Genomic DNA, 23,513 nt, shown 5'->3' with positions numbered 1-23,513 from the left:
TAATACATATTTCTTTTTATTTTAGAGAGTGAGGGAGAGGGAGAGAGAGATAGAAATATCAATGAGAGAGAATCATTGATCAGCTGCCTCCTGCATGTGCCCTACTGGGGATCGAGCCCACAACCCGGGCATGTGCCCTGACCAGGAATCTAACTGTGACCTCCTGGTTCGAAGGTTGATGCTCAACCACTGCGCCATGCCGGCTGGGCTTTAATTCCCTTTAAATAGCACGCAACATTTGATTTAGCTATAACATTATACATAACTGTTGAGTAAAAGTAGGTATATTAATGATGATGGTTTTTTATAACTTTGACCACATGAGATCATTGGTGACTTTGGGAAGTCAGCTGCAAATATTTATGGGATAAGTAGAAGATGGAGAGGAAGTGGAGAAAGCTGATGCAATTTTCTCATGCTTTATTAAAATAATATTTATTACTCTTTTAAGAAGTCCGAGTACATATGAAAAGGAAATAAAATGATAGTGTGAACCAAGGGACAATTTTCTGATGAAATTATTGCAGATGGAATGCAATTTATTTTATTTTTAAATATTTAATTTTTAAGTTTTTAATTTTAAATAATGAAAATACATTTTCTACAGGTAATATTTTCATTTCTGTAAAAATAATATCAAACCAAGATAAAGTGCAAATTTCCCTCTAAGGCAAGCCCCCATTTATTCTGGTTTATGCCTGTTGGCCTCTAATAGGCAACCACGTGGATCATTTCCTTGAATATTTTTCCTGATTTTTCTTTATGCAAAATAAGGAAATAGGAACATATGGCGTTCATTGTGTTCACTGGTGCTTTTAGTAATGTGGTGTGGAAGTGCCTCTGGGCTGTGAACTTCACAAGTGCCCCCCCCCCTTTGTTTCCTCCCTTAGATTGGGAAGGATGGCTGGGGTGGGCATGAGTTGGGTATTTTCCTTCCCTCAGGCCGTCTAGGCTCTGATAATACCCAAGTGAGTTAGGTTCTGCTTAATTAGTTACCCCTAATTACTTTTTAAAAATTGTACAACCTCTGATATTAAAAAATTTGCATTTTCAGGTGATTATCACTATAATCAAACCTAATCTCCACCAGTTTCATTTTATGTGCATTAAAAAATTATTTTACATCTTCTTATATTCTTCATCCTATTCCTCTCCCTCCTTTCTATCTCCCCACTCACCCCCAAAGTAACTTATTTTTCCTTTATGTTGCACTCATATTTTTGTTTTTGATTTGCTAGCTCTACATGCTATCTTTGCCACTCAGCTACTAGTAATGAGGCACCTGGGAGTTTATTTTACTTGCACTCTCTTCTATTCTTTTCTTAGCCATTTTATTTCTGTTATCAAGCCATCTTGTATTTCTATACTGTTCTGTTACTCTTATCCCCACATGCTTTAATTTTTGCTCTAGCAAAATATAGTCATTGCTCACTGCGAGCCTGTTGCTAAACTTTTCTCAGTCATTTATCGGCTGAGTAAAAATACTAAAATAATTTCTTTAAGTGCCGCTAATTAAAAAGTATTCTTTGAATTTTTCCACTTTAAATTGTTTGTCTATATTTGTTATATATGGCTATATATATATATATATATATATATATATATGCCTAAGCAGCCATTACGACTGGACGACTGAACAACTGGACAACCAGCTGGTGGCTATGATGTGCACTGACCACCAGGGGGAAGACGCTCAATGCAGGAGCTGCCCCCTGGTGGTCAGTGTGCTCCCACAGCCAACCTCCTCTGGCTGGCCAACCTCCCGCAGTCCCTTCCCCCCACGCAGCCAGCCCTATAGGGACTGGGCAAGATGGCCCCCGATCTGCAGGAAGTGACCCCACCTGTGCATGAATTTGTGCACTGGGCCTCTAGTATTTTATATGCTTTATGGATAGTTTGGATAGATATAAAATCTTTGACTCACTACTCTTTTTGCCTCTAGTATTTTTAGGTGATACTTCACTGTCTCCTGGAATTGGATATTGTGATAGAGAAGTCTGATGTTACTTGATTAAAATGTAGAATTAATTTTTTGTTTTGTATTTGGAGGATTCTTTCATTATCTTTAACATTCAATAACTTTACTAGCACACATCATAAACTTAACTATTCTGGTCAGTTTTTTTCTGGGACAAAATGTAGGGTCACGTTTCTCTATTTTCATGAAAGTTTCTTTTTTAATTAAATCTATTTGGGTGACACTGGTTAATAAAGTTATACGGGTTTCAGGTGCACAATTCTACAACACATCATTGGTACACTGTATGGTGTATTCACCACACTGTCATCTCTGCCCATCACCATTTATCTCCCTTATACCTTCTTCCACCTCCCTCCACCCTTGAATTAAATTTTCAAACATTTGTTTTTCTCTAGTACTTGTATGTTTGTTTTTAAGAATTTCTAACATGAATACATTGCCTACCCTTTGCTTCCCCTTCTGTATATCCCCTCTAACTCTTTATTATTATTTTTTCTTTCTTTAATTTCTACTTTGTCCTTCTATGACTACTAATAGCCACAGTCACTATACGCCTTGTATTCTTTCCACTCATTTTCATTTCTGTAGCCCTTTTGCCTTCCTTCTCTTTTTTTTTTCTCTGAGTTTATCAGCTCCTGTTTCACTCCCCTCTATTGTTTGGCCATTTCCCTCTGCACACATTTTAGCCCTTTCTATTTTAATCTGAATAAAACCAAATTTTTTGTGGGAGTAAATTTTGTGTACAGTGTATTAAGTTTAGGTTCGGTTGTGAGTGTGTGTGCACATGCTTGTGTGTTTATATCAGCATGTTCTAAGTATCTGCTTTTATTCACAGAAGTGCACAAGCTTCCATTTGCTGATGCAAGTGCACAAGCTTTCATTTTCTCATGCAAACTGTGATGAAATCCTTACCTCTGAGGTTCTGGAATAACCCAAAGCCAGCATATGACTAAGTCATAAACTAACTCAGAGTGAATATTCAAATTATTCTACAAGGAAGGTGAACAGACATTCAAAATCTGACCAAATTCCATAGGGAAACTTCTGACCACAACAGAAAATCGGAGGAGGTGCTTCATTTTTGGCAGAGTAGGTACAATGCTGGGATTCTGATCACAAGTGCAATGAAATTCCAGCTCTTGAACAATCGGATTCAGTTATTTAAAGAAGTTGCATAAGTCCTTAGACTTTACTTGTTCTGTAACTGAGAGAAATTACCCCTACTTGATATTCTTTTGACTTAATTGTCCAGGTTAAGAGGAACAAAGTATTTATTAACTACTGGCTTGCTACTAATTTTAAGAAGCTTTCACATATGGAAAGCCAGAGTCCAAATCTTTACCAAACGTGGTGTCACAACTTTTCACAACACAGAAATCTGTGTCTTCTCAAACTGACTTATTAGCACATAGAAGAGTTTAAAAAAAAACACCCCACATCTACTTCAGGTTCTTTAAGGCAGCCTTACAATAAGTGCTAGACAAGCAGTGGACACAGCAGAGAAGGGAGATGAGGCGGCTGAGTTCTGGCTGTTGTGACTGCTTGCATGTTGTTGCTGTTTTGTTTCTAACCTGAGCTAGAACATTCTTAAAGAGGGTCAAGTATGACGATTAAAACATTTGTGCACATAACTTTTTCCATTCTGTAACCATTCATATTTTTGCAAGTATTTATGTTGAAAATTGTCTAGACTTCTAGAAACGAGGAGGGAGACATGACAGTGGTGGTGGGATTAAAATGAAATTTGTAATATCTTACACCTACTTAGGAAGACAAAGGAAATAAAATCAACAGAGTAATTTCTGACTCTCAGAGAGGCAATTTAGCAGTTTGACTATATGGAAAATTGTGGGTTTGGGGTAAAATATTTTAGATTCAAACATTGCAGGAAAGTTACCCAAGGTGGTCTTTAAAAGATCTTATGCACTGTTTTGTACATCACTGCCTAGTCTAAAATAGGGGTTGTTAAGTACACAGAGCTATGAAGCCTCCACAGGAGAAAGCAGGATGGAGAGGTTATACTTATCACACGAAATGTGGAGAAATAAATAATCTGAGAGAGAAAGATAATCTGGGAGAGTTTAGAAAATAATTCTTTATTTATCCACTTTATTTTCTCGACTAGTCAAAAATGGCTGTTATACACACATGGACCATAATAAATATTTACTCCATAAATGAATGCCTTATGCCACAATTAATCATAACCACCACAATGTAGAAAAGAGAATAAAGAAAGTAAATGGAAGCAGAAAGGTGTGCAAGGTAGATATTAGATGAGTGTTTATTTGAGCATAGTGGTTGGTTATAAGTAAAGACTGGCGCTTGGACACACCTATGTTCAAATCCTGATTTTTACCATCTATCCTTGTCTGTGATTTACGTGGCAAGCCATTAAGTTCTCTTAAACGCAATGTTTTCATCTACAGAATGGGGGACAGCAACAGCATCAACCTCATCAAACTGTTAAGAGGACTGACTGCTATAAGCCCTGTTAAGTACTTAGCATACTATTAACATATAGTAAGAACAAATACAGTAGAACCTTGCTTCTCAAATTTAATTCGTTCTGGAAGGCTGTTCGAGAAGCAATTTGTTCGAAAACCGAATCATACTTTCCCATTAGAAATAATGTAAATTGAATTAATCTGTTCCAGATCCCCAAATGATACCCTGTTCTAACCTTTCTTATATGCAGTGCATGTCTAATGTACTGCTTACTCTATAAACAAACACGTCCTTTGTTAAATTTATTGAACCACCCCGTACTGACCTTAAAGGAATCACTTTCAGCATTCCTTCCAGGGGTCAGTATGCCTCATCTTTGTTCACATATCACTGCCTCCCAAATGGCTGTGACTGGCTAACTGCTTTTCCTTCACCCAAAGCAACAACAGTTTTTCTCCCTCTTCAGTTGCATATGCTCATTGTTTCTTTCAAACCCTTAGGAACATTAGCACTCTTGATGGCATCTTTATGTTTTAAAATTGTGCTAGTCATTGACTTCCCCAGCAACAAAAGCATTCTCTCCTTTGTTTGTTGCCTGAGAGATTCTTTTTGTCATGCTAAGGTAGCAGCTTGAAAGGGTTGTCAATTTGGTTCCACAACCAACATTTGCTTTTTTTTTTTCCATGATCAACTTGGTCAAGAACTGAATTGTACCGAGATGAAAGACTTTGGAGAAAGAAAGTTTCACTGTAAACATTAGCTATCATCATTATTATATTATTAATACAACATTATGTAGTCCCACTTGTTTATTTTTGCTTTTGTTGCTTGTGCTCTAGGTGTCATATAAAAAAATCATTGCCAAGGGTTTTTTCCCTGTGTTTTCTGCAAGGAGTTTTATGGCTTCAAGTACTACATTTAAGTCTTTAGTCTAATTCAAGTTAATTTTTTTTCAAGTTAATTTTTATGAGTATGGTAAGATAGAAGTCTAGTTTCATTCTTTTGCATATGAATATCCAATTTTCCCAGCAATGTTTATTGTTTTTTCTTCATTGAGTATTCTTGGCTACCTTCTAAGATATTAATTGACTGTGTATTCCTGGGTTTATAGTAATAATACGGCATTGTGTATTTGAAATTTTCAAAGAGAGTAGATCTTAAATGTTCTCGTCACACACAAAAATTGTAACTATGTAGGGTGATAGATGTTAACTAAACTTTTGCGGTAATAATTTCATAATATATACACATATCAACTCATTTTGTTGTACACCTTAAACTTATACAATGTTACATGTCCATTATAGCTTAATAAAACTGGAGAAACAAGCAAAAAACACATTATGATGGCATATGCTGTTTAGCATAGACAGAATGACTTCAAACCTCATTACAGTAAAATCACTTAACCCCTGAGCTATCTATCAATTTGTGCCTCAAAGAATGTTAACTTAGCAAAATAAGTTATTAAAAAACAACAACTATTAAGTGCATTTACAGGTTCTATATTAAAATAAAGTCTGTGAAGGAAAAAGAAATTTTGGATCTCCTCCCTCTTCCATGTGGGGTGTGTTGGCCTTGATTGGAGACATTTCACTAGACGTTGATTTGCACATTGTTTGGAGTAATCACACATGGAAAGTTCACTTCCTCCTGGCTAACCAGAATATTGAGACCTGCTAAGAAATCAGGAGGGAACAAAGCCTCCAATTTGGGCTGACCTTTGTCAAATTCTACAGGGTTTGGAAACCTTCCGCCTTCGGTTCTTTGCATAGAAATAGCCTGCAATGTAACCTTAAATCTACAAGAAAACTGAAAACAATTTTATGTCTTAGAAACCATGGTCCCAGGAACACTGTATACCTCTGGTCACTAAGAGGCTCATGGGACATGTGTGATAGAAATGCTTGACTCAGCCAGAGAGAAAGAAGAGGCCAGTCAAGACTCTCCTGAGAATCTTGCTCCCAAAGTCTGCAGAGACCATTTTGGTAGGAGGGAACACAATCATCAGCCAGCCAAGAGTTAAAATAAGGAACTCAGTAAATCTGGATTATATGGAGGTACAGAAGGGATTCTGGCTAATGAAGTGGAATTAAGCACAAGAGAAAGACCCTGATGTGGATGGAACACTCCTTTCTCTGTGCCAGCAACACACCCACAGAGAGCAGGGGCCGGTGGACTTGTCACCTTTGCTGGACCTCCTTAATGTCCGCGGGTTAGGCAAGGTGTCCTCCCCATTAGCTTCAAAGTGAAGACCGTCTTCGGGTTTGAAGCAGCACGAAGTGATATCAGAATGTTTGTCTGTAGTTATAATGGTGACAGATGTCCCTAACTGCACACTGTTTGTGGGTGAAGAGACGTTATTACTGTCATTATTTCTTTTTCACCAAGTGTTCACAACAACCTAGGTGCCATCTGGGATGGTAAGCTAGTTCCCGTCCTGCCTGGGCCAACTGTGATTCTGCAGGGACTACGCCGAATGGGGATTCTCACTGGGATGGCTCCAGCCTGCACGTGGCTTTAATGCCTTTGGGGTTGATCATATAATTTTTAGCTGTTCGCCTTGGAGCCACTTCAAATCTTTGTCACATGCCAACCCAGTGGGGACAAGCTGAATTTGGTCTCTTCATTTGGGAAACTCAACATCCAATCCCCCTGGAATATTTTCTGAGAACTCAAATCAATATTGGCACTAGGGGAAGGGCAAGAGAGGAGCGGGCATCCCACAGGTCCCCTGAATCAAATGGAGCCTCTGGCCCTACAATGTTAAAAACTCAAAAACATTGCATGTGAGATAATAATAAATAATGTTTATCAGATCCTTGTGTTACAGGCATTTTGTAGGATGTTGTAGATGTTATCTCATTTAGCCCACATTTCTGAACAGAAGGCGTTATTATTACCTCCGTGAGACAGAGGAGGTCAGGAGGAGTCTAAGTAATCCGCCCATGTTCATCCAGCTGGTGAACCACGGAGGCGGGCTTTGAATTTGAGCCTCTGGCTGGTTCCGGAGTCCGCCAGATAATTTGTAGTTTCTGGAGGCTTTAAACATTTTAGAGGCTGTATTTCTGTTGCTGAGTTAATAGGACCTCAGCTTCATAAATAGTTTTCAATTAAATAATGACTTTCCATCATCCTCTTTGCAGTACATTTCTTGTCATGATGTAAGGAAATTCAGAGACCCTTCTGTTGAAATAGTGGATCTGGCCTTATTATGGAGCTATTGCTCATATTCTCTTTAAAAGCAGTTCTATTCCTCCACAGACATCACAATCTGTATTTGAGAGGCAGTCTGAAAGAGCCTTATTATTGCAGCATGCTGCTGACAAGCAATGCACTATTGCCATCTATTGTAATGGGGAGTAAGTTGATTTACTGCAAAGTCTAGTGAGCTAATAGGAAGGATTCAATATGCAGCTGGGAACTGCAATTCATTGCTCTCCTCTGCTCAGGAGCATCTCTCAATAGCTCAGGGCAACCTACACACGACGCTCTTGTGGATAGTATTTGACCTGAAGAAACCAAAACCTGGCTCAGTCCAGGGTCATGAATCCAACTCTCTGATGACGAGGCTAAGGAAGGTGAGGCAGTTCTTTCACTCTTTTCCTTTGAACTCAGTGGGAAACATTAGTACCATCTTTTGCAAAAGCAGCATTTTGCAGACAATCTCATTCAAGTAGCATTGGAGGAAGGGAGGCTGGGACTAAGCTCCCAGCGGCTTCCCAGCATGACAGTGAAGGAAACGCTCTCCTGTGCTTTCATGTTGGCACCATCTCCTAATCCCCAAGGAGATGAAAATAAAGGTTCACTGATTTTGGAAGAGTATTGATTGTATTCCATTGCCTCACTGCCTTCCAAGCCCATCGGAAAACCTTAGGGCCTGGTATTCCCTCCGTTTCGTGCTGGCCTTAAATCAATGTGTGATCTGCTGACTGGCACTGGGATCACTCACAGGACCAGCCAGCATTCTAGGCTTTCTCATTTCCGATCTGCCATGGAGCAGGCCAGCGTCTGCTGCAGATCTCTGGAAAGCACGGCAAGGCAGCCAGCATCACTCCCATTTAGCCTGTGGCTGTTTAAAATCTCACACATCCAAGCACATCTCCAATAGTGTCAGTTCTTCTAGGAAATTAACTTGAATTCCTTTCCATTTATGCTTAACCTCTGGCTTGCTGTCTTCCCTCCTGTGCCAGGATGGCACATGTCTTCAGTTTGGTATCCCTCTGTTCTGTCTACTTTCCTGGAATCAGTGCTTCTCTGGGGATCATCAGAAATTCCCACTCCAGCTCTGAGACGTAGGAAACCCCTCTGGTTGCATTGTTTTCTATCTTTTTCCTCTTGGCTCTTCCCCTGACTCCTAAGGGAAGTGGGACAGACCCAATTAATTGTCAGAACCTCCCAGTTATGTTTTCTATAGCAGGTTTGAACTTCAGAAAAAAATTAAAAATGGAGTTGTAGTTCTGTGAGGCACTATGGAGTTAAGTTGAACAAAATCCCTGTACAAGAAACTCCTTCTACGGGACTCAGAAGACATTGCTAGTGCCTGGGACACCCAGCTCCCTTGTTGGCCTCATTGAACTCCTGACTCTTCCCATTCTTCAGTTCAAGTCAACAAATACAACTGAGCTGACACTACAAGTCAGGCATGGAGATACAAGGATAAATAAGAAATGATCATTAAAAAAAGATCTTTATTCTCAATGAGTTTATGGAGCCAGACATGGCATACAGATGCCTCCAATGGACTATTTCAGGGACATGATAGAAGTGTGTGTGACATTGGATGAGGCTTTGGAAAGTTTCCTGGAGGAGAAATATCTGAGCTGAAACTTGAAGGTAAGCAGAGTAAGGCAAGTGAAGAATGACAGAGCAAAGAACAGAAGCAAGTTACAGAGCACGACTTGGATAGGAAACCAACTGCAAGAGTTTGATATCACTTGCCTGTAAAATGTGCAGCAGGCAGACATTCAAAAGATATTTATTTATGGGGAAAAAACCCAGCAACAATGCAGACAAGCTCTACCTTTAGATACCTAGACGAATCTGCTCGCTTTGCCTATATCACTACCTCCAGCAGCTTGGAGTCGCGGTGCCTGGCAGTATCATTGGATTACTCTTTGTATTTAGCCAAACAACTGTGGATGGTACCACAGAAGTCTGAAACATCTGTAAGCCTAGGAAGAGAAAGATCTGGACAACACTTGTGTGTAGACTTTACCCAGACTTTATGGCCCTCCTATCTAGCAAATGGTGTCAGCTTTACAGTGGTTCTCAACTTTCCTAATGCCGCGACCCTTTAATACAGTTCCTCATGTTGTGGTGACCCCCAACCATAACATTATTTTCGTTGCTACTTCATAACTGTCATTTTGCTACTGTTACGAATCGTAATGTAAATATCTGATATGCAGGATGTATTTTCATTGTTACAAATTGAACATAATGAAAGCATAGTGATTAATCACAAAAACAATATGTAATTATATATGTGTTTTCCGATGGTGTTAGGCGACCCCTGTGAAAGGGTCGTTCGACCCCCAAAGGGGTCGGGACCCACAGGTTGGCGACCCACAGGTTGAGAACCTCTGCTTTAGAAACACTGAGAGTTCTGGGAAACTTCAGCTTGCAAAGCTGTTACAGGGCTCAACTGCCTCATTTGTCATGGATCCACTTTACTTGATTGGGCAATTTAATCAGCATGAAGACGAATCTGCTGCACACCCCACATAAGCATGCATCATTTCTCTCCCTCTCCCTCTATCTTTGGAATCTGCACTTGTTGAAAGTGTCCCTCCCAGAAGCTTCCTCTAGGGATGAGGGTGCAGGAGAAAATAAGAGCCAACACAAACATAAAGCCCTAAACTTGACAGTGGCATAGCCAGCAGGAATAAGGCAAAGTTTGAGGTGAATTTTAGGATTGCACACGGCCCACATCTCCCTGTCTGTAACCAGCAGGGAAATATTCCATCAATTTAGCATTGTAATCATCATTCTCCCCATAAAGGAAAGTACAACTGCCTTGTCTAATGAGAAAGTCCTTTCTTCCTGCTTTAATCAGCAGATTGGACTCTCTTTTAGGCTTAAATAATAATGGTCGTATAATCTAACACAGTAAAAAGGAAATCAGCAAAAATATCTAGAGTTATTATCTAAGCCACTTAAAGAAAACTCTATCTGCTCTGCCTTTTTACAGACCTGGAATTTTAATATCATGTAAAGGAAAAATACAGCCACGGAATTTTGAGGTAAGTACAAATTTCTGATGAACAAAAAATAAAGTGTAAATTTTATTGAATTATCTTTAGTTGACTAACAAAACTTTGTCACACTTAGATCATATATTCTCTTCTAAGAAAGCTCCTCAGAAACACTAGCTCCTAGAGTATTTTCCCTCTGCTGGACTCCTGGAGTAGCTGGCAACTGTACTTTAATTTGGTTATTAATCACGTGGGATTTATGACATCCCTTATATTGTGTATCGAACTGTTATTCATCTCTGGTATTGCCGTTTAACTTTTCATGCTTTAATGAGGTGGCTCAGCATAGGACAAAGGATGTGGGTTTTAGGGAGAGAACAATTTGGATCTGAATTGGATTTTTTTAAAAAAGCTGGCTTCACCATTTTATAGCTATGTGGGCTGATGCAATTAGGTAACAAATCTGAGTCTCCATTTCTCCATCTTTACTATTGGAATAATGGTACTCCATTTTACAGGGCTGTTATAAGAATGAAATGAAATATATTCATAATAGTTGGCATAGGAATAGGCGAAATTTTAACTATTAGTATCATTTTATCTCTTGAAAATGATTTTAAGCTCTTGATACACTTGCTTGGGGGAATCCAGCTGCTGGGTGAGAGGTTAGACTCCCCCAAATCTCACACACAGTGTGTAAAGGCTGCCTGGAGAGACAGTGAGAGTGAGAAAGACGTGCCCATCTAGCCCCCAGGCATTCTGTCCTCCCAGCCCAGGCACCACGGATAAGTGAGAAAGCCTCCAGGTGACTGGCCTCCTTGCCATCTGACTGCAGCAGAATGAGAGGCCAAACATAAAACATCCAGGTGGCCCAGCCAACTCTCACAACCATGAGGGATAATATTAATTTTTGTTTTAAGCCACAAAACGTATTATTATCTTTTCTAAGCATGCTATGCATTACATGTTTTGTATTTCCCAAGAGCTAGCCCCTCCCCCACATTATGCAACAGTCGCTATAGGCCTATTATTTCACTTTTATATCTTTGTTAAAGTACTGATACACCACATCAATGGATTTTTATAACAATATACAGATTTTAAATCACTTGATTTTTATCTACATGCATTTTTACAAAGGAGTTCTTTTTTTTCCAAACATGTCTGAGGAATAATCACATACATTTTAAAGCTAATGATTATTTATTGAGAATGTATGGTATATTGATACTATGTCCAATTTATATGTAAATCATAAGCACAGAAATAAAGAAGAATTTCACAATAAAAAATATGTATTGTATTGGTCTTGGCAATGACTTTTTCAATCTCACTCCAAAAGCAAAGACAATAAAAGCAAAAACAAATAAGGGGGACAACTTCAAATTAAAAACAAAAAAAACCTTCTGTGTGGCAAATGAAACAGTCAACAAAATGAAAACATAACCCACTGAATGGGAGAAAATATTTGCAAATCATGTATCGGATAGGGTTAATATCCAAAATATATAAGAACTAATACAACTCAATAGCAAAACAAACAAGATCATCTCACTCTGACTAAAAAATGGGAAGAAGATCTGAATAGACATCTTCTCAAAGAAGACATACAGCTAGTGAACAGGTACATCAAAAGGCACTCAACACCACTGACCACCGGGGAAGTGCAAACCAAAACCCTGATGTGATATCACTGCACAACTGTAAAAATGACTACTATGAAAAAGAGAAGAAACAAGTGTTGGTGAGGATGTGGAGAAGAGGGAACCCTGTTAGTGGGAATGTACATTGGTACAGCCACTATGGAAAACAGTAGGGAGCTTCCTTTCCTCAAAGCCATATAATCCAGCAATGCCATGTCTGAGTTTTTGTCTGAAGAAAATAAAAACAGATTTAAAAAAAAATATGCATCCCCAAGTTCATTGTAGCATTAATTACAATAGCTAAGATATGGAAACAACCTAAATGTTCATTGGTGGTTGAATGTATAAAGAATGTATAAATTCAGCTATAAAAAAGAATCAGATCTTGCCATTTAAAACAATGTGTACAGACCTTGAGGGCATTATGCTAAGTGAAATAAGTCAGACATAGAGAGATCAATACTGCATGATCTCACTTACATGTGTTACCTAAAAACAAAACAACCCCAAGCTCACCGGTACAGAGAAAAGATTGGTGGTTGCCAGAGGAGTGAGTGAAGAGGGTTAAAGGTATAAACTTTCTGTTTTAAAATAAATAAGTCACGGGAATATAATGTAGAGAATAGTGACTATAGTGAATAATAATCTAGTGCATATTTGAAAGTTGCTAAGAGAGTAGACCTTAAAAGTCCTTATCACAATAAAAAATTGTAACTATATATGGGGATGCATTTTAACTACACATTTTGTGGTCATCATTTCACAGTATTCAAATATTGAATCATTATGTTGTATACATGAAACTAACATAATGTTTTATGGCAATTATAGCTCAATAACAACTTTTTTGCACAAAATTGAGAGATTCATAACTTCTAGAGGAACCTTGTCACAGCAAAACAAAAGAAAACAAACAAACAAACAAACAAAAAACAAACCCCACTGACTACTGTGAGAAACTAATTCAATATCCATTGTATTTAATAATATCCAACCCCATTCTCTATATGGTTTTTAGCTTGTTCCTAAATGTATTTACTTCCTACTGGAGATTATCAAAGTTATTAGACAATTTGTTAAATTAAGATTCCAGAAAAATTCAGATAGCTATTAATATAGGTATGCCTTTATCAATTCACTAAAATTTTAAGTGTAATTATTAATTCTAGAATACTATTCAAAAATCATGGCACATAAAAATAAAAAAATATATTTATATACATGTATATGTATATATGTAGGGTTTTTTCCCTACATTCTCTTTAGGTCCCAAAAAAGAAATCTGTAATTTTGTAGAAAATGAAATGAAAATTATCATACAAACTTAGATTAAACAGTACACTTAAATGTCACATTTAGTGTAAACTTCCAGGTGTTAAGCCAATAGATAAATGATAGAAAGATAGATATATAGATATATAGAAATGCTGATATTGCCTTCATAGCCTGAAAAAAAACATGTATTTCAGTTATGTAGAAGATACAGTTTCTGGCACTAAATTCTGTGCATAACAACCTAACACAAATCTTGACATTTGAGTTCCTGGTTAATAACAAAAGAAATCCTTCAAAAGAAAATGAGCTAGAAGATGCAAAAATTTACTTCATGAAGACATTTCTTACAGTGACCCTAAAACAAAATAAGGATGCCATGTTAGATTTTAATTCAGTGAAAGTATTTGACTATATCTGGTCTGATACTGCAAAGGGGTAAAGATTGGCAGGAGCTGGAGAAGCAGTGAGTTAAGCCTATTCACTTCCGGTGGTAAAGGAAAAACAGAATTGAACACTGAGACGATGAAATACATAGAAGATGACAAAAGCCGTATAAGAGAGAAACCAAAACCAGGTCCAATAAACTATCACCTGGCATCAGGTTGCGCTGATAACAGTAAGAGGTATCAGAAAAAAGCAGACCCAAATGTCACTGGATGTAAATAAACAAACAAATAAAAAAAACACCAAATAGAGCAATTTTCTATAGGGCTAAGCTAGTATTTGTGATCTCCCCAGATGTTCCCTGGTAGATTGATGCAAGATGAAGGCCATGCAGCCCACATTATCTGTGCTCTTTACCAGCAAACTCGAGGAAGCCCATGAGAATGGATGATTAGCATGTGCCTCATACTACTCTTGACACGTTCCAATCATCTGCATTTTCTTTTCACAGGGGTTGAGTAAGAGCTAATCTAGATTATGATTATGCTCTGACAAGAAGCTGGAGTTCAGATTGCCAGCACTTTGATAAGCACATCCATTTGTGTTACATACTGGTTGTCTGGATGGCAAAGTTAATATTCTGATACTGATTTCTAGTCTTTTCTATAGAAAAGATCACCTACCTTCTCTCAGGATAGAGGTGCCTGCTTGTGGGCAAGGCTTCTCAATAATACTACGACAGTAATGAAGATGTTAGTGACGTCACATCTATCAAGTGCTTACTCTGTGCTGGGCAATTGCTAAGCACTCATTTACTTTAATCTTTATTTAGAAGTATTATGCTAGCAAGCGATACTATGACTATCCTTATCACCATTGATCAGTGAGGAAACTGAGGCCTAGAAAGGCCAAGGCCTCATGGTTGCAAGGAGCAACTTTCAATCCCCCAAGAGTTTACACAAACATTTGCCTATATATGTGAATATTTGCTTATATAACTCATCACTAGGTATATTTATAGGATTTATATGTCTGTATGAATTACATATTCATATACATCTCTATATATACTAACTTCTCAGTTTCATCATGTTGAACCAAAACATAATCACAGGGTTTATTCAAGTATATGAATTTATTCAAGTATATGAATTTACCTGTTCATCAACTTACAGAATTAACTTCAGAATTTGTTGCTGCAACAAATTCAGGAATGATCCTTAATGAAACAAAATCCCACAAAAACTGCTAAGTAGTTATGTGTCACATGTAGATTAGGGATTGGCAAACTTTTTTCTGTAAAGGGCCAAATGACAAACATTTTAGGTTTTGCAGGCCAGACTGTCTTTATTGCAATGACTCAATTATGCCATTGTTTGTACATGAAAGCAGCCGTAAACATTGTAAAAAGTGAGTCTGGCTGTGTCCCAATAAAACTTTATTTACCAAATAGGGCAGAATATTGGCCCGTAAGTGTATTTTGCCAACCTCTGATATAGAACACACACATTCTATATTCAAACTAGATGTATGCATTATAAAACTATTTCCTTTCTACTTTTTATATCATTTATTTCTAACACTGGTATGATATTCAGCTGATCTTTTTAATAGTACTCTAATAATTACTTCCCATAAAAAGTATTATAATTAAAAAGACTAAAAATGAGAATTCAGTTAGATGTTATGATTTATTGCTGTACAGATTTCATTGTATACGATTCTGATTCCTTCATAGACAGAATTTTAATTCACACTGTCAATAAATTGAGTTGGATGAATTGGACTTTTAATGATAAGATGCTGAGACAAGTTATATTTTTAAGGATAAAATGCTGAGATTATATTTATATTTGTAGGTGATAAATGATTCTTTGCCATTTGATCTCAGTATATTTATAAATGCCTTACACAAAGAGTTAATATTTAAAAATATTTCCTGCTCTTGTTACGAATATAAGATGGATTTATATGTTTTTTTAATATTAAATTTGGATTTCTTTTACCAACAGGAAAGGAAATACTTTTCATCATTCATGATGTGCTTTTAAAATTCCATTCAGCTTGGATAATTAAAAGGCCCAGTTCTTTCTATTCAGTGTCTGTCTTTCAGCACTATTTTTCTCTTCTTAGGAATTTTTATCAAAGATCCAGAAAATGCTAATGAGGGGTAAAGTTCTCTGTCTTTTTCTTAGAAAAAAAATATACATTTATTAGTTTTGACATATTATTTTACATTAACTGATATAGTGTACAATACTAGTGCTCATTAAAAAAACCCTACAACACTATTATTACATACTGAAGCTTAGACAATACAAATGTTGTTTTTCAGGACTTACTATTTCATTTGAAAGGCAAGCATATAAAAATGACCCAGTTTCAGACTTCCTAGGTCTTTTCTGCTAGTTCTCATGCACCCATTTAATGACCTTGGGGAATAGGTCAGTGCAGAAGAGGGAGTTAGGCTCTGTAATAACAGAAGCTTGGACTGGCATGCATAAGTTACATAAGTCCGGAACCCCCAGTTTCTTCCCTGGTAACTTGAGATCAATGGTGATGCTCTCATATGGTTAGGACGAGAAAGAAGCAAAATAGCAAGGGATGGAGTGTGAGTGCGGCACACACATCTTCTCTTCCATTTACAAGGTAGTGTTGGCTTGCCAGTGTGGCTCAATGGTTGAGTGTCAACCTATGACCAGGAAGTCATGGTTCAATTCCCTGTGAGGGCATATGCCTGGGTGCAGGCTCGATTCTTAGTGTGGCAACCAATCCATGATTCTCTTTCATCATTGATTTATATCCCTCTCCCTTCCTCTCTGTGAAATCAATAAAAATATATTTGAATAAAAAGATAGTGTTCTCCTGATTCTGAAAATCACTTTTTCATTCTGAACACCATTCTTCCAAAATGAGAAGGCTAGTGAAGAGAAAGCCACCCAAATAAAGAAAACACAGTGGGAAAGGATGAGAGGGTGCACCTGAAAGGCACATTTAAGAATAAATTGCTTCATGGAGAGTGAGAACACCCATTCCTCTGACTTTCTTGAATCCTTTACCTATAGCCCAAGATAGAACTAAAGGTTAAAAGAGGGTAATCACTGATTACTGAAAGGGTAATTGTACTGAGCTGAGATAACAGAGTTATCACATTTCAAAGCTGGATACTCATTTTTTTTGAAGCAAAGAAAATGATTTCATTAAGAAGAATTCGAAATGGTTGAGGTTAGACTTGAGCATGATGCCTGAAGAGGCTTTGGTGGCCAAGTCTGCTTAAATGCACAAATCTTACTTGTATTTGCTAAGTATCCAGAAGGAGAAAATGGAAGGGGTATGCAGAAGACAGGAAAAGATAGTTTTATTTAAAAAAAACACACCAAAAAAACAAACCCTGGGCATCATATACCCTTAGCCTAACAGGGGGAGCTTTCAAGAACATCGACTGAGATGCTGCTCAGTTTTGCAGCAGAAATTGAAGTGAAAGACGAGAATTTTTCATCGGCAGAGTTCCTACTTCACAAGAAAAGCAACCTTCTTTGTAAATTGATTTTTTGAGGTTCTCATCTGAGGTGTGAAAGAAACCACGGCATTGTTTTTCTATTAAACATTTTTTTGTTTGATTATTGCTTTTTTCTCTTTAGAGAGAATACAATCCCTTAACCTTATCTGACTTTAACTCCCAGACTCTTTGAGGCTAGAGAGTGATTTCTTAGAAAAGGCGGTTGGCGAGCCAGAAATGTCACACTATCCCTCTCTTCAAAGTGCAATTATTTTCCTCGGGGATTTCTCATCTGTGCATCTGTTTATCTAATGTCAAGCTATCATGTCAGGACAACCTGCGCCTTGTCTGGCTGGTGATGTGCCTATGGGTACCAACTCACCCTGAGCCATGCTCACTCACTTCCTCTCTTGGTGTCTGAAATCAGGCTTCATGCCGACCACGCTGCTGGTCCATCCAGGAAAAGCTTTGCCAGTTTCTCTTGCCTTCAAGATGCAGGAGACCCACTCGGCAACTCTCCCCAGCAGTGTACCCTCCGATTGATCATGCCTTGAAAGTAAAAAGATTTCTGTGAGTGGCTGTGTGGCTGTGTGTGTGTGTGTCAGAGAGAGACAGAGGAGTGTGCTTTCTTGTCGAAATGAAACAGAATATATGAGTAGGAGCAGACAGTTTTTGCTCTGTTTGGCACCATGCATGAAAAAGAGGCTGGTGTCTCCGTTTTCTTAGGGATTCAGGTTCCAGTGAATTTTGGGGATAGGTGTGCCAAGGAGAAAGGATCTGAGAGCGTGGGGAGAACTGGGAGAACTCATGCAGGCAAATTCAGCAGCACCAAAGAGCGAAGAAAATTCAGTTCCGAGGCATGGTTCTGAAGCTGGGGTGTCCACAGGATGGAAACCACTCCTGTAAAGAAGATTTTGTCTGAATCTGCACAGTAATGCCACGGTCTGCATGAGCATCATGCCGCTTTGTGTAGAGGACAGGGCACTTCTGGGACAGGGCCAAGCTGCCAGGTGGACTGGGGATATGGTGACAATTGCCTGGCCTTTCTCTTGGCCTCTGGAACTCTGTCTGGGATCCCTCATTGGCACCAAATTCACATTCTTATGCACATTAATTTTTGCAAGGATTAACAGGCATTTTTCCCCCTTTCTGGATCAAACCACACTGTGAGTCTAAGGTTTTAACCTTGACATTCTGTATTTTCAGTTTAATTAAGTCCATATCCTAGGAAATGCCTTCCTGCAGCCTCTACAATAGACACCCTTGTCAGGCAGGGGCTAATCTTCAGAGCTCTCTGGACTAGGCCGTAATTAATTGTAAGAACCAAAGTAGAATCATTAAAAGTTATTCATCTTTGATCACACTGAGGAGGTGTGCAAAACAAAGACTCGCTTTCCAGGATTACTTTGTCACACACCGTCCATGTGTTCACGTGGGATTTGATAGAGACACCTCAAGCCGTGGAGAGGCTGCCTCCCCCGCCTCAGTCATCTGTTACCAGTGAGCTCCTAGCTTGAGCAGCAGTAAATTCCTAGGAGACAGAGGTTTTATGGGCACATTTTTACACTTTTCATTACTAGCAGGAGAGAAAGAATTTTCCTCTCCAAAAGCTGACAATTGTTTTTTAGGCTTGGTTCCCTGTAATGAGGGCAAAGAAGTGTGTGTGTATGTGTGTGTGTGTGGGGGGGGTCGGTGGTGGTGGTGGTGGTGGTGTGTGTGTGTGTGTGTGGTGTGTGTGTGTGTGGGGTGTGTGTGTGTGTGGTGTGGTGTGTGTGTGTGGTGTGTGTGTGGTGTGTGTGGTGTGTGTGTGTGTAGTGTGTGTGTGTGTGTGGGGGGGTGTCTGTGTGTATAAGGACTGACTGCAATGAGGGGGGTGAATATGTTTTTGCATTTGGATGGTGAGATTGATACTTGGAAACACTTTGCCAGGCATTTTAATGATTGCCAATGAAACCAACATAGTGAGGGAAATTCGCTTCCATGCTTTCTCTGCAGTTCCTATCATTAGTCAAACCTCAACTAAGTAGCATGTTAGCTCCCTAGAGCAGCAATTGTCAACCATTTTAATTTCATGGCACACATAAACTAATTACTAAAATTCCGTGGAACCGAAAAATATATTTTTTGCCAATCTGACAAAAAATAGGTAGAATTTTGATTTATTCACACCAAATGGCTATTGTGTTGGCAGTTGTCATTTTTTCAGAAATGACAATTTAAGAGGAAAAAAGTCAGTGTCTCTGACTAAATAGTCAGGTACTGCCTGTTTAAAAAATGGTTGTGGTCTACCGGTTGAAAACCGTGGCCCTAGAGGACCAGCTTTGTATTTCTCTCATAAAATGTCGAAGTGGCAATGATGGTTTCCACTGCAGAAGGCCACAGAGAGCTCTGGAGAGCTGTAGAAGCTTTCTAGGCGGGCCCACAGGGGATCTGAAATACACAATGCCATGGTCATTCCAGGCAGACTCCTCAACTACTATAAACGTCGCATCACAAGGAGACACTATTAACATTGCCAGCAAAGATGACTCAAGTACTCATGCACAAATATGACAAGACTTTTGACTGGATACCATCTTGTGAGGAAACAGCCAATACCTGAGGACAGTGACTGTGGGACACATGGGAGGGTCTTTGACTGATAAATGTCAACAAAAGTTAGCGATGCAGGGGAGCCCACATCATTTCTCACTGTTCTAGCCCAATAAGAGTTCAATCAGACTCAATGATTTTAATGTCTCCACCCTACCTCCTCCTGACACAATGACTTAAGTAGATGTTTTATCAACTGTTTTGGCCAGTAATGAATTCAATGAGAGCTGAAAAATGCCCTCAACCAGATCACAACCAACACTATGTATTTACTAGTTATACACACTAATGAGATAATGTCTGGATTTTAGCACGGAACTCACTCTTTTATCTAGAAGTAAGGGTGAAGATATTTTCATTTAGAAATATAAATGTTGCAAGTAATTAAATAAGATGATTACCTTGCAAAACCATTATTTCTGTAATAAGAGAGGCCTGCTAACTCTGCCCTCCTTTATTCCCCAGCCCAAGATTTAGTTGGAAGGGTTCACTCACAGCTTTCTTAACCCAGCTGTACATTTCAGCTGCTACAACGCTGTTCATCTTGCATTTGCTTCTTAATGTCTAAATCTTTAAATCCTAAACACCCTTCAACACCCAACTTCTAATCTGCTCCCCTGTTGATAACATCCAAGCTCACCATGGTATCCATGGTCAGTTTGGGGATTCCTTATCCACTGGATATCTATTATTAATTAACTTGTTTTTCATTTTAAATTTTGAAATGATTTCAGATGTACTGAAGTGTTGTGAAGTTGGTGCAGAGTCCCATGTACAGAGCCACTCAGGTTCCCCTAATGTTAACATCTTATATAATCACTAGAGGCTCGGTGCACAAAATTCGTGCACTCGGGGAGGTCCCTCAGCCCAATCTGCACCCTCTCGCAGGGGAGTGGGCCTAAGCTGGCAGTCAGACATCCTTAGCGCTGCTGCAGAGGCGGGAGAAGCTCCTGCCACCACTGCTGCGCTTGCCAGCAGCGAGCCTGGCTTCTGTGGGAGCACACTGACCACCAGGGGGCAGCTCCTGCATTGAGCGTCTGCCCTTTGTTGGTCAGTGCATATCATAGTTACCAGTTGTCTGCCGTTTGGTCAATTTGCATATTAGCCTTTTAGTATACAGGATGGTACATTAATCCAAACTAAGAATTCACATTGGTCTGATACTATTAACTAAACTGCAGTGTTTTTTGGATTTCTCCAGTTTTCCAAATATGATCCTTTTTTTTCTGTTTCAGGATCCAGTCTAGGATTCCACAATGCATTTAGTTATCACATCACTGTAGTCTCCACCAACCTATGGCAATTTCTCATTCTTTCCTTTACTTTCTTTTTTTGTTTGTTTTGGTGTGTGACCTTGACACTCTAGGGTACTGGATAAGTATTCTGCAGAGGTATGTCCATTTGTGTTTGTCTCAGGTTTTCTCATGATTAAATGGAGGTTATGAGTTTGGGAATGAATACTAAAGAGATGAAGTGCCCTTATCATCACATTGCAGCAGAGGTGCATGTTAGCATCGTGACTTGTTACTGGCGATGTAGCCTCAAACACTTCAGTAAGCCATTGTCTGCCAGATTTCTCTACTGTCATTATTTTTTTTTCCTTTTCATATTCTATTCAGTCATTCACTAAGGTTAGCCCACATTTTAGGGGAGGAGAATGTAGGTCCACCTTCTGTAAGAAGCAGTATCAAAGAATGTCCAGGAATATATTAAAAGTTACGATGGCAATTAATAAGTGTGATGGGAGGAAAGCTTTGAAGCTATTCATTTATCCTGTTTTTCCTTAACAGTTTGCTCACTCATTTTAGAATCAATCAGTAGTTCTTGCAGGAAGCAATTATTACTATGCTGATCTAATGGTGTTTTTCTATTTCCCTCATTTCTTTATTATTTGGGATTCTTCTATCAGGGATATTTGTTTATTTACTCTATCATTTATTTATTCAGCATGCCACGGACATTTATATTACTACTAGAGGCCTGCTGCATGAAATTTGTGCAAGGGGCTCGGCCCTCGCAGCCGTGGCAGCTTGCCTTGGCCCTCGCAGCCCCAGCTTTGTCTGGAAGGTCATCCGGAAGGACGTCCAGAAAGTCGTTTGGCTGTCTGGTCTAATTAGCATATTATGCTTTTATTATTATAGATTTGTCCTATCTATACTAATAAAAGAGAAACATGCAAATTGGCATCACTCTGCTATGCCCACCAGCCAATCAAGATGACTATGCAAATTAACCCAACAAAGATGGTGGTTAATTTGCATATGCAGGCACGGAGCAAAGACTGAGGATGACTGAAGTCTGAAGAAGACTGAAAACTGAAGACGACTGAAGACTGAAGACTGAAGAGGCTTGGCTTCTCCACTGCAGCCTGAGCGGAGAAGCCAAGCCTTGCTGCTGCGGCCAGAGCAGAGAAGCCAAGCCTCGCTGCTGCAGCCAGACCAAAGGCCTGGGTCCCGGGTGCCGGAGGAAAACCAGTGCTGGCACCCAGGGGAAGGAAGGCCTATTGCACGAATCTTTGTGCAACGGGCCTCTAGTAATCTAATATTCTCTTTATTTTGTTCCAGTGCTGTCCACTGGGAGCTTGTATTTCTTTCAGAGATACCTACATTTATCACTTCTTTAATTTTTGGCACTTCAAGATGCTCCAGGCTCATCTTGTATTTCCTGGACCCTAGAATTAACTATTTCTCCAAGGAGCCTTGGTTCCTATTAACAGAGAATGGCATTTAGATTGTTGCTGCTGGCCTGTCATTGCTTTGCTTTTAGGTTCTCTCACTGTATAGAACTAGAGGATATTTCTGTATGAACTAGAGGATATTTCTGTATGGACACTATTCCATGTACATAGTCAAATCTATATTTCGATACCTCCCTACCCTCCTCTCCTCTCCTCTCTCTCTCTCTCTCTCTCTCTCTGTCCACACACACACATGCTTGCCCTCCCTCCTTTCTTTTAGAGAGAGAGAGACACACACAGACACAGGAGAGATAACTATATAGAGAAATTTCATACTACATCTCTTACTCTGACCCACCTTTCATTTGATTTTGTAATTTCTTCCTTCAGCAGTGAGAAACTTGGCCCCTGTTATTTACAATGTATTTACTGATTTGTTAAATTCTAGTATACATGCAAATTCATTTCAGAATTATTAACCTGTAACACTAAAAAATAGACTTACCAATTCTAGTACAGTGTTTATGTAGAGTTCTTTCTTTGTCTTTTCTCTTGTTTTCCATTCAAACCATTGTTTACCAAATTTACTTAGGCCAGCTTATTTTTTTGCCCGCCCCCTTCAGTACAATTTTCTGACATATTTGTAATATAGTTAGATTCATTTGTCAAAGTCTGTAGTCCATCTGAGATCCCCTAACGTTTTCTGTTTGTTTGCTTATTTGTTTTTTTAAAAAATATTTTTATTGATTTCAGAGAAGAAGGGAGAGGAATAGAGATATAGAAACATTAATGATGAGAGAGAATAATTGATATGCTG

Source organism: Myotis lucifugus, unplaced genomic scaffold (assembly GCF_000147115.1).
Source record: "Myotis lucifugus unplaced genomic scaffold, Myoluc2.0 scaffold_26, whole genome shotgun sequence".
NCBI classification, from domain to species: Eukaryota; Metazoa; Chordata; class Mammalia; order Chiroptera; family Vespertilionidae; genus Myotis; species Myotis lucifugus.
The sequence above is the reverse complement of the archived record's forward strand: the minus strand, read 5'-3'. Positions refer to the sequence as shown.